The sequence below is a fragment of the Trichomycterus rosablanca genome, chromosome 9 (genome assembly GCF_030014385.1).
Source record: "Trichomycterus rosablanca isolate fTriRos1 chromosome 9, fTriRos1.hap1, whole genome shotgun sequence".
In the NCBI taxonomy this organism is placed as follows: domain Eukaryota; kingdom Metazoa; phylum Chordata; class Actinopteri; order Siluriformes; family Trichomycteridae; genus Trichomycterus; species Trichomycterus rosablanca.
In genome coordinates, this window is record NC_085996.1 from 12453534 (window position 1) to 12466279 (window position 12746).

Below are 12746 nucleotides of genomic sequence, written 5' to 3' on the forward strand. Positions count from 1 at the left end.
ATAGATAAATAGATAGATAGATAGATAGATAGATAGATAGATAGATGGATAGATGGATGGATGGATGGATGGATGGATGGATGGATGGATGGATTAGATGATGGATGGATTGATTAGATGATGGATGGATTAGATGATTGATGGGTGGATGGATGGATAGATTAGATCGATAGATGGATAGATGATAGATGGATGGATGGATGGATGGATGGATGGATTAGATGATGGATGGGTGGATGGATGGATTAGATAATGGATAAATGGATTAGATGATGGATGGATTAGATGATGGATGGGTGGATGGATGGATGGATTAGATGATGGATGGATGGATTAGATGATGGATGGAGTAGATGATGGATGGGTGGATGGATGGATTAGATGATGGATGGGTGGATTAGATGATGGATGGAGTAGATGATGGATGGGTGGATGGATGGATTAGATGATGGATGGGTGGATTAGATGATGGATGGATGGATTAGATGATGGATGGATTAGATGATGGATGGATGGATTAGATTATGGATGGGTGGATGGATGGATTAGATGATGGATGGATGGACGGATAGATAGATTATAACCTATATAACCTTTTCAGATTATATATTGTACATGTCAACATTTTTTGTTCTTCTTAGCTTGTCTCTTTAGACCCTGGTGTGATGCTCCTGTAGCAACTTTAAGGTCAACAACTGGTAAGTTTTAAAATGAGTGAGATTTAGATTTTATAAGGTTGGCTAAAAGTAGGCCAGGCTGTGTTCAGTATACAGCTTTGGTAAACTGGTTAATTGAGTAACCAGGAAAGCAATTACTTTTTCACAGCATTGATATATTGAAGTCGTAGTAGTTGCTTGCTACGATTCATGATTGGTGTAATTTCGCCCTGAGCAATTAAGCATTTTTCTCTCGCTTTTAACAGGCGACTTTTTGCCCTTCTGAGTCATTCTGTCTGATTAGAGCAGCCTAACCAGCAATCACCCGCTATCCACACACACACACTGAGTGGCACAACTTTGAGATGGAGAGTGTCTGTGTTTTCCAGACTGGGTTATTACACCGTCATTGTATGTGTGTATGTGTGTATGTGTGTGTGTGAGAGTTATTGCCGATAATAATTACACCCTTTCTCTAAGGTAGTGTGTCACTAGGTGTCTGTCATGGCTGCACACACAGCTTTTATTAATTTTGCACTCTTGTGCTCTGCATAATCATAATTTCAGCTCCGCATAAACACGCGATTGTTTAAGTTTCACCAGCACAACTGAGCTGATTGAATAATGAGAGCAAAACACGGTGGAATGATAGAGCGAATCTCAGTCTACTCACTGAAATGACTCGCTCCAGATTTGATAACTTCCAGTATCTTTTTCTCATTAAATTCTCCCATTTATTCACAGCAAGTAATACATCGCTGTCATTTTGTCAGCCTAAAAGCTCGATGACATTTATTAAATATTCTCAGATTCTAAAATATAGGCGAGGACTGCACTGCCGCACAAAGTGGAATGCTACAGCGTGGTGATATCAGTGGAGAAAGTGAATTTCAGGCGCATTATATTTAATAAAGCACTTTTCCACCTTAATTGAAAACCTTTTTGTGTTTGGGTGAAGTGAACGCTGCATGGCAGATTGTAACTCAAAAGGCTTCAGTTACATGAACATGAAGTTTGTTTTTTTCTCCCTACATCAGTGATAATGTTGTGTTTTAAACAACATGCCAAGTATGTGCAGTAGCATACCAGATATTAATAAAAAGATTAACAGGGCGCCCTGGTGGCGCAGCAGGATAATCTGCTAGCATACCAGCGCCGATATTCTGAGCTCTCTGGTTTAAATCTCAGCTCTGCTACCGGTTGTCTGGGTGCCCTCAACCAGGCACAAAAGGCTAATGCCTGCAGCAGACAAAATTGGCTTCCAGTTGGCCGCTCAGGTGGCGCAGTGGTAAAAGGATCTCGAATACATCGTATCGAATCTCAGCTTTGCCTGCCGGCTAAGGCTGAGCGGCCAAATGAACAACGATTGGCCTGTTGTTCAGATGGGCAGGACTAAGCTGGATGGGGTCTCTCTCTCTCTCTCTCTCTCTCTCTCATGACTGGTGCAATTACGATCTCTGCTGACTGATTAATGGCGCCTGCACAGAGAAGAGAAAAGAGTGCTCTCAGGGTGTGTCTCTCCGTACACAACACTGAGCTGCACTGCACTCGTCAAAGAGTAGGTGATAAGATGCATACGGCATGCTGCCCACGTGTCGGAGGGGGCGTGGGTTAGCTTCGTTCTCCTCAATCAGAGCGGGGATCGGCATTATTGGAGAGGAAGCATGACACAATCGGGCAATTGGACACGCTAAAAAAAAGGGAGAAAAAGGGGAAAAAAGGCATAAAGAAAATATATTTTAAAAAAATTTGGCTTTCGGTCTTCTGAGTGGGAAAAGACCGGACTAAGGGGTGGGGTTATCTACGCTGTGTAACCTTGGTTGCCTGTACAGAAAGCGCTCGTAGCTCACATGCAATTCCACCGAAGTATGGGTGAATAAGAAAGGATCGGTGGACTGTGCACACATTGGAGGGAGTGTATGTCAGGCGAATATACACCCTCCCTGGACACCGTCAGGGTCCCCAACAGCAGACTGGCTACGCCAAATTAGGAGAAAAAGGTGGTAAAATGCAGAAAAGTTGTTAATGAATGTGTTTTAATTAGTTATATATTAAGTACAGTGGATTGGGACACTTCCTGTGAACCATAGGTGCTTGAAATCTAAAATTAGCATGATGTTTAGATTAATAAAGGATGCATAACCATATATATATATATATATAAAAAAACAACATTAAACATTATAAGTTTATACTCCAATCTGCCTGTTTTACACTGCAATGTACCCTATGGTATGGTGAGCTTTTTAAGCAAATGATCGGTGCAGACGAGCCATCCCATGCATGGTCCTCAGTAAAATCTAAAGCATCATTGCATTGCCATTAAATTGGCATTAATCTGGCCTCATCTTCTACACCTTTAAATGATAATGTGAATTTTATGGATGGATAAATGTTATAATCGATAGTAAGGTCATACATCCATATCAAATCCATATGAAAGCAATGCCAACCCACTCTCATGGGTAGATTCATTTACATTTTCGGCATTTAGCAGACGCTTTTATCCAAAGCGACTTACAGCCCTGTGACAGTATACTGTCTAAGCAATTGTAAGGTTAAGGGCCTTGCTCAAGGGCCCAACGGTGGCAACCTGGCAGTGGTTGGGCTTGAACCAGCGACCTTTGGATTACTAGTCCAGTACCTTAACCACTAGGCTACAACTGCCCTGATATTCATGACAAACAAGGTGGTGGGGGAGGAAAGGTAGGTCCCTGTGTTAGATCAAAAAGATTAGGATTAGGATGACACAGAAATGTCAAGGCGATAACTAATATGTGATAAATTGATAGAAGGTAGTAATAAATTTTGCACCACAAATAGAACAAAAGCAGAAAACCATTCAGTATCAATATATTGCTAAGGACGGGATGTTATAAAGGTTGAAAGAAGCTTCAGGACTGCAGCTCAGTTTTGCTGTCATTTTGTTTCTTAGCAAAGCAGACATCAACCTGAAGAAAAAAAGCAAGTGAAGACATTTGTTTTGCCCTCCAAGAAGGCAATTACTAATGCTGGTGCCCTGTGGATGAGGTCATGTCTCTGAAGCGAGGTGTTAAGCTTCGTTCTACGATGCCTTTCGGTACCGACTGTGAAAGAACAAGAGACAAGAGGGAAAGCTTCCTGGAAACATCGATTATTTCTACAGATTAACTTCTTAGAAAAATGTATGTCAGATACATACACTTATGTTGTCTTTCCGGTGTCTGTAGGGGTGTCGATGGGGGTGTCTGTGGTTAGAATGGTACAAATACATGGGGTCAAATTACATTTCATCCTGGAAACCACATACTTAATGCTTCTGACTGACAACAATACTGTATGTACTGTAAATACACCGATCAGCCAAAACATTAAAACCCCCTCCTTGGACTCTCCCAGGACCACTACAAAGCAGGTTATTATTTAGGTGGTGGATCATTCTCAGCACTGCAGTGACACTGACATGGTGGTGGTGTGTTAGTGTGTGTTGTGCTGGTATGAGTGGATCAGACACAGCAGCGCTGCTGGAGTTTTGAAACACCTCACTGTCCCGGCTGGACTGAGAATAGTCCACCAACCAAAAATATCCAGTCAACAGCGCCCCGTGGGCAGCGTCCTGTGACCACTGATGAAGGTCTAGAAGATGACCAACTCAAACAGCAGCAATAGATGAGCGATCGTCTCTGACTTTACATCTACAAGGTGGACCAACTAGGTAGGAGTGTCTAATAGAGTGGACAGTGAGTGGACACGGTATTTAAAAACTCCAGCAGCGCTGCTGTGTCTGATCCACTCATACCAGCACAACACACACTAACACACCACCACCATGTCAGTGTCACTGCAGTGCTGAGAATGATCCACCACCTAAATAATACCTGCTCTGTAGTGGTTTTGTGGGGGTCCTGACCACTGAAGAACAGGGTGAAAGCAGGCTAAAAAGGTATGTAGAGAAACAGATGGACTACAGTCAGTAATTGTAGAACTACAAAGTGCTTCTATATGGTAAGTGGAGCTGATAAAATGGACATTGAGAGGTCAAGAATGACCCCAGTGCACAAAACAAGGTCTGTAAAGACATGGTTGGATGCGTTTTGTGTGGAGGAACTCCAGTGTTCCTCAAAGAACCCTAATTCAAGCCTACTGACACATCTGAGATGAATTGGAATGTAAATTATGAGCCAGGCTTTCTCATCCAACACCAGTGCCTAACCTCACAAATGCTCTTTTGGCACTAACCCTCACTGGCTGGTTGATTAACAGGTACATTTAGCCAAGTCTGAGTGAGGAAAGGCTGCATATGGAAGCATCTTCTGTCAAACCAGCACAACTCCTGCTGTCTGGTGGTGGTGGTGTGTGTGTGTGTAGAATGGAGGCGGACTCAAGAAAACTCAATGTTTAAACACTTTCTTGTTAATCCTCTGGGCATGAGTATCCAATCACATCATCCATCACACCCAGGAACTTACTGTAATATCACAAGCAGTTCCCTCGGGTTCCAGTTATTAAATATTTTCAGATCATTCATAAGCATTGGCATATTTTTGCACAGAAGTGTAAAAAATTATGTCCTTTTTTCCCAACCACACAGCAACCCACTGAATGTTTATATACTGTCTAAAGTTTGACTGCCAATTTTTGATATTTTCTGGTTTGCTTCACTTACAACTTTGAGATTTTATTCAGCAAACATTTCATTATCAGTATTTCATAAAAATGCTTTGCTATTCATGGAATATTTCCTGCTAGGGTATAGGTATGCTTTCATAAACCCATGGCAACATAAAGCAGACTTGACTTAATTATTTTTTTGTATTCTGAAACCCCCCTGCATTTATAAAGTGTATATGGACACTGGAAGAAAAATGTTAATTTACACTAGAAATATTAATACATAATCAGCCATAACATGGTGGTGAATCATTCTCAGCACTGCAGTGACACTGACATGGTGGTGGTGTGTTAGTGTGTGTTGTGCTGGTATGAGTGGATCAGACACAGCAGCGCTGCTGGGGTTTTTAAATATCGTGTCCACTCACTGTAAACTCTATTAGACACTCCTACCTAGTTGGTCCACCTTGTAGACGTAAAGTCAGAGACGATCGCTCATCTATTGCTGCTGTTTGAGTTGGTCATTTTCTAGACCTTCATCAGTGGTCACAGGACACTGCCCACGGGGCGCTGTTGGCTGGAAATTTTTGGTTGGTGGACTATTCTCAGTCCAGCAGTGACAGTGAGGTGTTTAAAAACTCCATCAGCGCTGCTGTGTCTGATCCAATCATACCAGCACAACACACACTAACACACCACCACCATGTCAGTGGCACTGAAGCGCTGAAAATGATCCACCACCCAAATAATACCTGCTCTGTGGTTGTCCTGTGTGGGTCCTGACCATTGAGGAACAGGGTACAGCAGGTTAAAAAGGTATGTAGAGAAACAGATGGACTACAGTCAGTAATTGTAGAACTACAAAGTGCTTCTATATGGTAAGTGGAGCTGATAAATTGGACAGTAAGTGCAGAAACAAGGAGGTGGTTTTAATGTTATGGCTGATCAGTGTAGAACGTGTAGATATGCTTAGGGCATGATCGCGAGTAGTCATATTTCAATATTCCAAGATTGACCTCCAACAGACCAGTTCTTATGTTGTAGCTAAGAAACGATAGAATATTCCACTGTCAAAGACACTGATGGGAGTATAAAGGGTCATTATTTTCCTTCTTTCTTATCACACTCCAAGTTTCCATGTAAGACTTCAACATTGCGATCCTTCTCTGCAGACAAGAATAAAACTCCTTTCTACTCATAATCCTCCAACCTCTGAGGTATTTCATTATGGGTGTTTTCACCACAACACCTTACCATGTGCATGCTGGACATCCTTTATCAAAACCTTGTCCATTCATATAAAGCTGGCCCCGTTTTGTTCCATTTCCCCCCAATGTAGTCGTGTCCAGTTACCCTATTGCATTATGCTTCCCTGATTAAAGACTGATGCTGACCTCCACTCTGACTTAGGAGAGCCGTGACTAACACATGCCCCTCCGACAAGTGTGCAGTAGCCTACTGCATCTTTTCACCTGCACGAGGCGAGTTCATATGTGGATCAGCTTTGTGATCCCTTTACACAACATGATCCCATTATCCCTTGTCTCGGTGAAGGCGCCAATCAATCAGCCAAAAGAGGTCGTAATTGCATAAGTTATGAGGTCCCCTCTGGCACTTCCCTTAGGCGAATAGGCGCCCAGCTTGCCAGATAACAGAGCTGAGTTTGTCAGCTCTGGTGTGCTAGCGTGTTTTACCACTTTGGACGAGAAGGTCAATGTTCTTATTAATCACAATAGGAACGAGGGGTTCAGTGGGGTTGCAGTCGGAGCTCTGGGCAGGCCACTGGAGATCCTTTATACAAAATATGGAGACATATCTGTTATAAATGAGTGTGGGTGAAATGCCTAAAAAAAAATCAAAAAAAAAAAAAAAAAATCAAAAGGGGGTTCACATACTTTGGCCATATGGTGTACCAACATGCTCTTAATGACAAGTTTGTTAGCCAGATGAGCCCTCTATTGTGAAAAGTATTCAGACATTGCGGTTAGGATGAAGGACTGGACTGGTTATTATTCTGCCCTTTAAGTGGTTTAAGTGGATTAAGTGGGATGCTTATATTTTATTTTATTTTTTATGTTGTTGATGTTAGAAGATCTGTGCCTGTAGACCAGGATGGAGCCAGGACAGAGTCAAAACAGAAGTAAAATTAAATATAAATTGACCAGCGTCTGCTGACTCAAGCCGCCTGTATTTGTACTTCCTGGGGGGGAGTACAGGGTTCAAAACAAATCTTAAAGCATCTTATATTCTCTCGAGCTTCCTCTGTCAATTTACAATAGAAACCTGAGAACAGTAACGGACAGGCAAAGAGACTCCACGGTGTTTGGCCTTTGTTTGAAATCGATACTTCTTCATGTTACTAAACCTGCTTACACTTTGTTAGTCAAATTGGCTGCTATTAGCCTTACCACTCATGCTGAGTAGTCTAGTGGAGCCAGTTATATACTACAAAAGTACATCATCTGGAGAAATTTGTAGCAACAGTTATCTAGGAACAGCACTAAAAACAAGTACAGTCAACATTTACAGCTTTGTAAACCTGTCACATCACGTATATACATATATCAGAGAAATTGAAGCTATACCTAATACAACCTACAGCTACAATCATAATAAGAAATATTTTTGCCATAGAAATAGGCTTACCATTTGATTTAGTTTTCTCAGACGTTTCAATGCACAATACAGTTCTAACCTAATTTCTAGAAAACGTGGAACAGATTGTAAAATGCAATAAAAACAAGAATCTGTAATTTTTTTTTTTTTTTACTATTATTTACTATTTAACTGACACAAGCACAAATAAATGACATTTAAAGTTCTGGCTGACCAATATACAATTAGTATACATTATCATTGTTAAATTTGATGCCTGCAGCACTCTCTAAAAAAGCTGGGAAATGGAAAAAATGTAAGTTTAAATAAATGTAAAGGATATTTAATTTACACCATTTAGAAACATTCCACAATAAGCAGATGAATTGGAAAAAGGTGAGGGTATCATGATCATGTATAAAAGGAGGATCCACCAAAGACTCAGTCTTTGCAAGCAAAGATGGATCATGGCTCACCACTGTGTGCCAAACATTGTGAGATAAATGTCAATCAGTTCAAAAAGCTCAAATAATTTGTGAGTTTTACCATCTACTGTGCATATTATTGTGAAAAGATTCAAGGAAATCCAGATAAATCTTAGTCCATGTGTAGCAAGTCTGGAAACCACTGATTAATCTACATGGCTCAGACAGCATTGCATGAGAAACTGTCATGCTACTGTGATAAATGCCACATGGGCATAGGAGTACTTTGGAAAACCATTGTCGCTTTACACAGTTTACCTCAGCATAAAAAGATTTGCATATACTGCCATCAAAGTAACACTGTTTCCCAGAAAGTCTATAGTTATTTTAGCAATACAATGCCAGTCCTGCATGCACTACAACAACATAGACACAGAATGTGATTGCTTGACTGGCCTGCCTGCAGTCCTGATTTGCCTCCAATGGAAAATGTATGCCACACTATAAAGAGGAGAATCAGACCATGGCAAACATAGACTGTTGGGCAGCTGTTTCATGCTATATAGTGTTGAATATGCCAGTTTTTTCTCTTTAGTTCTCCTTAAACCACATGGCACAGCAGTTAAAAAATGCTCTCCTTTAATAGTTCCTGTAGCAGGCCTATTTTTATTACGCTGGGTTGCTATCCCAGCACCCAAACCTCACCCTTTCATATCCGGACATGGAACCAGCAATGGAGGAGTTTACCATTTTTGGTGTGGTCTGCTGTTTTATTTATTTTTGCCTTTATTTTTCGCCTCAGGAAGTATAAATTGGTTTATAACATTGTTTCTACCAACCTTTAGGGCAAAGACCATTACATATATCGTATCTTCATATGTATAAAAGTGTGGGTCATGCATCATTACATAGGAGCCAGCTAAAGGATTAACACAATATGCAGGATCTTTAAAAAAGGGAGAACAATACCGTGGCTAAAGATCACAAACCAAAAATGGCAAAATGACCAAAATAACAGAAAGTAAAAAAGCAACAAAATAAATCCAAAATTAAACATCTACAGCCAGAACAAAAAAGAACGGACAGGAAAGAGAAAGATTGACATGGAAACCAGTCGTCATAAATGGGCCAGCTACTCAGTCCACCAATATGTGTCAACCAAGTTTTTGGAAAAATAATAAAGTGAGAGGAACTCAGTAAATACCAGAAGTGGCTATACCACTCCACAAACTGTGTGGATCCATTGGTGAGGTTTGCACATAAATATGCTGTCCATCCAGGGTGGTTCGGTTGTGATTGCCTAGGGTTGCTGACTGAGCTTCCCAAAAACAATAAGTAAAAAGTGCCAGCATACGGGTGGGAAAAGAAAAATGTGCGGTAACATCATGGCCTCAGAAAAAAATTGTTTGCCGTTTTAAGGTACACAGTCATCTGCTTCTGCATACCCTCCTTTTCCAGCCATAAATGGCATGGCAGGCTGGCATGATACTGTAATCTATAGTTAAGGTTTGTCTTTACATATCTTTACAAAAACAATAAAGCATACTCACATCATATGTGTGTGTGTGTGTGTGTGTGTCAAGTCAAGTCAAATTTATTTGTATAGCGATATTTACAAAATCACGAACTTTACAGAATCAAGGACTGACAGTGTGTTTGTTTATTTGCAAAGGATAGTGCAGTCTGGACAGCTGTCACTCTCACCAGTGACTTAAAAACTACCTGTCATGTTTTTGAGCTTGTTACCTTGTTAAGGTGTGTGTGTGTGTGTGTGTGTGTGTGCGTGTGTGTGTGTGTGTTACTTCGTCTTGGTCTTCCTTCTCTTGAAACTCTTCATGCAATCACAGTCACTGTTGAATTTGATCCGTTGCCATGGCTACTCTTTGATTCTTGCTTTGAGCTTGGTGAGTGTGATTTAAGATATGGAGTGTTTCCCGGCACTGTGGTCACTTCAACCAATCAGATTTCTATAAAACCAATTACATAAAATAAATGATACACTGATCAGCCATAACATTACAACCACCTCCTTGTTCCTACACTCACTATCCATTTTATCAGCTCCACTTACCATATAGGAGCACTTTGTAGTTCTACAATTATTGACCGTAGTCCATCTATTTCTCTACATACTTTTTTAGCCTGCTTTTACCCTGTTCTCCAATGGTCAGGACCCCCACAGGACCACTACACAGCAGGTATTATAAAAAAAACTGTTGCCGGCAGGCTGGGTGCCTACACAAACAACAATTGGCTGTTGTTCTGGGGGGACCTGATGCCATTACAAAAAATATTATTTTTGATGGCGCCTGCACAGAGACAAGGGATAATTGATCAGGGTGTGGCTCTCCGTACACACAGCTGATCCACATATGAACTCGCCTCGTGCAGGTGAAAAGATGCAGTTGTCTACTGCACACGTGTCCTCAACCAGGGTGGAGATTAACATCGGTAGAAAGGAAGCATAATGAAATCGGGTAATTGGATATGACTAATTTGGAAGGAAAATTGGGGAAAAAAGAAAAAAAAAGTTTATTTATAAAGTTTATTTATATTATATTAATTACTATGAATTATTATTAGATAATTAATTAAATATTAATAATTAAATATTAATATTATTACAAAACAGCATTGCTATCCAGTGAAGGGTGTTTTTAGCTCAAGGGAATCATGTGAAATGTAGTCAGTATTGCATCTTTAAATCTACCAGAGTATAGCGTCTTTAAATTGAACGTGTTTTTTAATACAGATGTGTAGATAGTTTCCACATTTCCTAGTGTGTGCATTAAATAAGTGCATAAAATGACACCAAACTGTGTAATTCTGGTCGAAGTGAGTCACCCTCATTCCTCTTTCTCTCTAGAATCTAATTTTCCTCAAATCATCAGACAGAAGTTGAACTCCTCAGACAGAAGTACTAACTCATCCTCATCAAGTCCTAAACCAAAAGCACTTAATAGCATTTGTGGTTCAGATCCAAAAGAATAGTGCTGATTTACTCATTTTCCTCTATTGTGTTTCATGTTATCTGTCTTTTTTATGTCTTTTTTGTGCATTATGTATAACAATCACATCAGGCTGCTTAACAGAATCACGTCATTTAATTTATTTTCTAAAGCCAGGATTTATCACCACTGCAGAGTGGTCAGGCTCTCAAGTTCAACAAGTGGAATCTGTGATCAGAACAATGGAAGTGAATCCACAAAGTTGATTCACAAAGATTCAACTTTGTGGATTTGTGTACCTGGATTATTGAGCATGCATCAACAAATGGAAGTGAATGTAGCAGAGGACTCACAGTAGGGATTTGGAAACAGCTACATTGGGAGTATCTACATCTTAAAAAGGGGGGAAAGTTTGTTTGTTTGTTTATTAGGATTTTTACAAAGTTGAATCAGTTCATCTGGACACAAGTTTGTTGTAGAGATACGTTTCACCACTCAGTCCAAGTGACTTCTTCAGTCTGAGCTGGTGGTGAATACCCCAACCTTATATGCAGCCGATTTGCATAACAACCGATCACCTCCCATTGCATAACAATGGAACAATGGATCAGGTCCATATGCAAATCACAATGACCATTAATTACAATGGTCATGTGTGTCTTTCACACATGATTGGGGTATAGCTCCTATTACGGCGTTGTAAGATGGTGAGAGATGTACTCTCAGGCCCCCTCCCCGGTTCAGAGATGGTCGTTCCCTCTTCACATAGATGGCCTCTTTGACTCCCCGTTCAAAACCAACGTTCCTCCTTGTCAAGGATCTGCACATCGTCATCATTAAATAAGTGGCCGCTGGCTTGCAGGTGAGTGTAAACCGCGGAGTCTCACCATCTTACAATGCCATAACAGGAGTTATACCCCAATCATGTGTGAAAGGCACACATGGCCATTGTAATTAATGGTCATTGTGATTTGCATATAGACCTGATCTACAATGTTCCATTGTTATGCAATGGGCGGTGATCGGTCGTTATGCAAATCGGCTGCATATAAGGTTGGGGTATTCACCACCAGCTCAGACTGAAGAAGTCACTTGGATTGAGTGGCGAAATGTATCTCTACAACAAACTTGTGTCCAGATGAACTGATTCAACTTTGTGGATTTGTGTACCTGGATTATTGAGCATGCATCAAGAGATTTATTACGATTTATTTACGTTTATTAGGAACGTCATGTTTCACACTTTTGGTTACATTCATGACAGGAACGGTAGCTTCTCATTACACAAGGTTCATCAGTTCACAAGGTTATATTGAACACAGTCAGGACAATTTAGTGTCTCCAATTCACCTCACTTGCATGTCTTTGGACTGTGTTCCTCCGGAGCACCCGGAGGAAACCCACGCGGACACAGGGAGAACATGCAAACTCCACACAGAAAGGACCTGGACCGCCCCACCTGGAAATCGAACCCAGGACTTCCTTGCCGTGAGACAACAGTGCTACCCACTTAGCCACCGTGCATTATTTGT

The 12746-nt window shown here is 40.8% G+C and overlaps 1 non-coding gene across 1 annotated transcript; it reads right to left on the bottom strand.

Annotated features, from left to right (window-relative positions):
* Positions 1 to 3250: 3250 nt before the first annotated feature.
* trnat-agu (transfer RNA threonine (anticodon AGU)) lies at positions 3251 to 3324 on the bottom strand. Its single transcript has one exon. It is a non-coding gene; the product is annotated as a tRNA-Thr (tRNA).
* Between the last annotated feature and the right edge of the window lie 9422 nt (positions 3325 to 12746).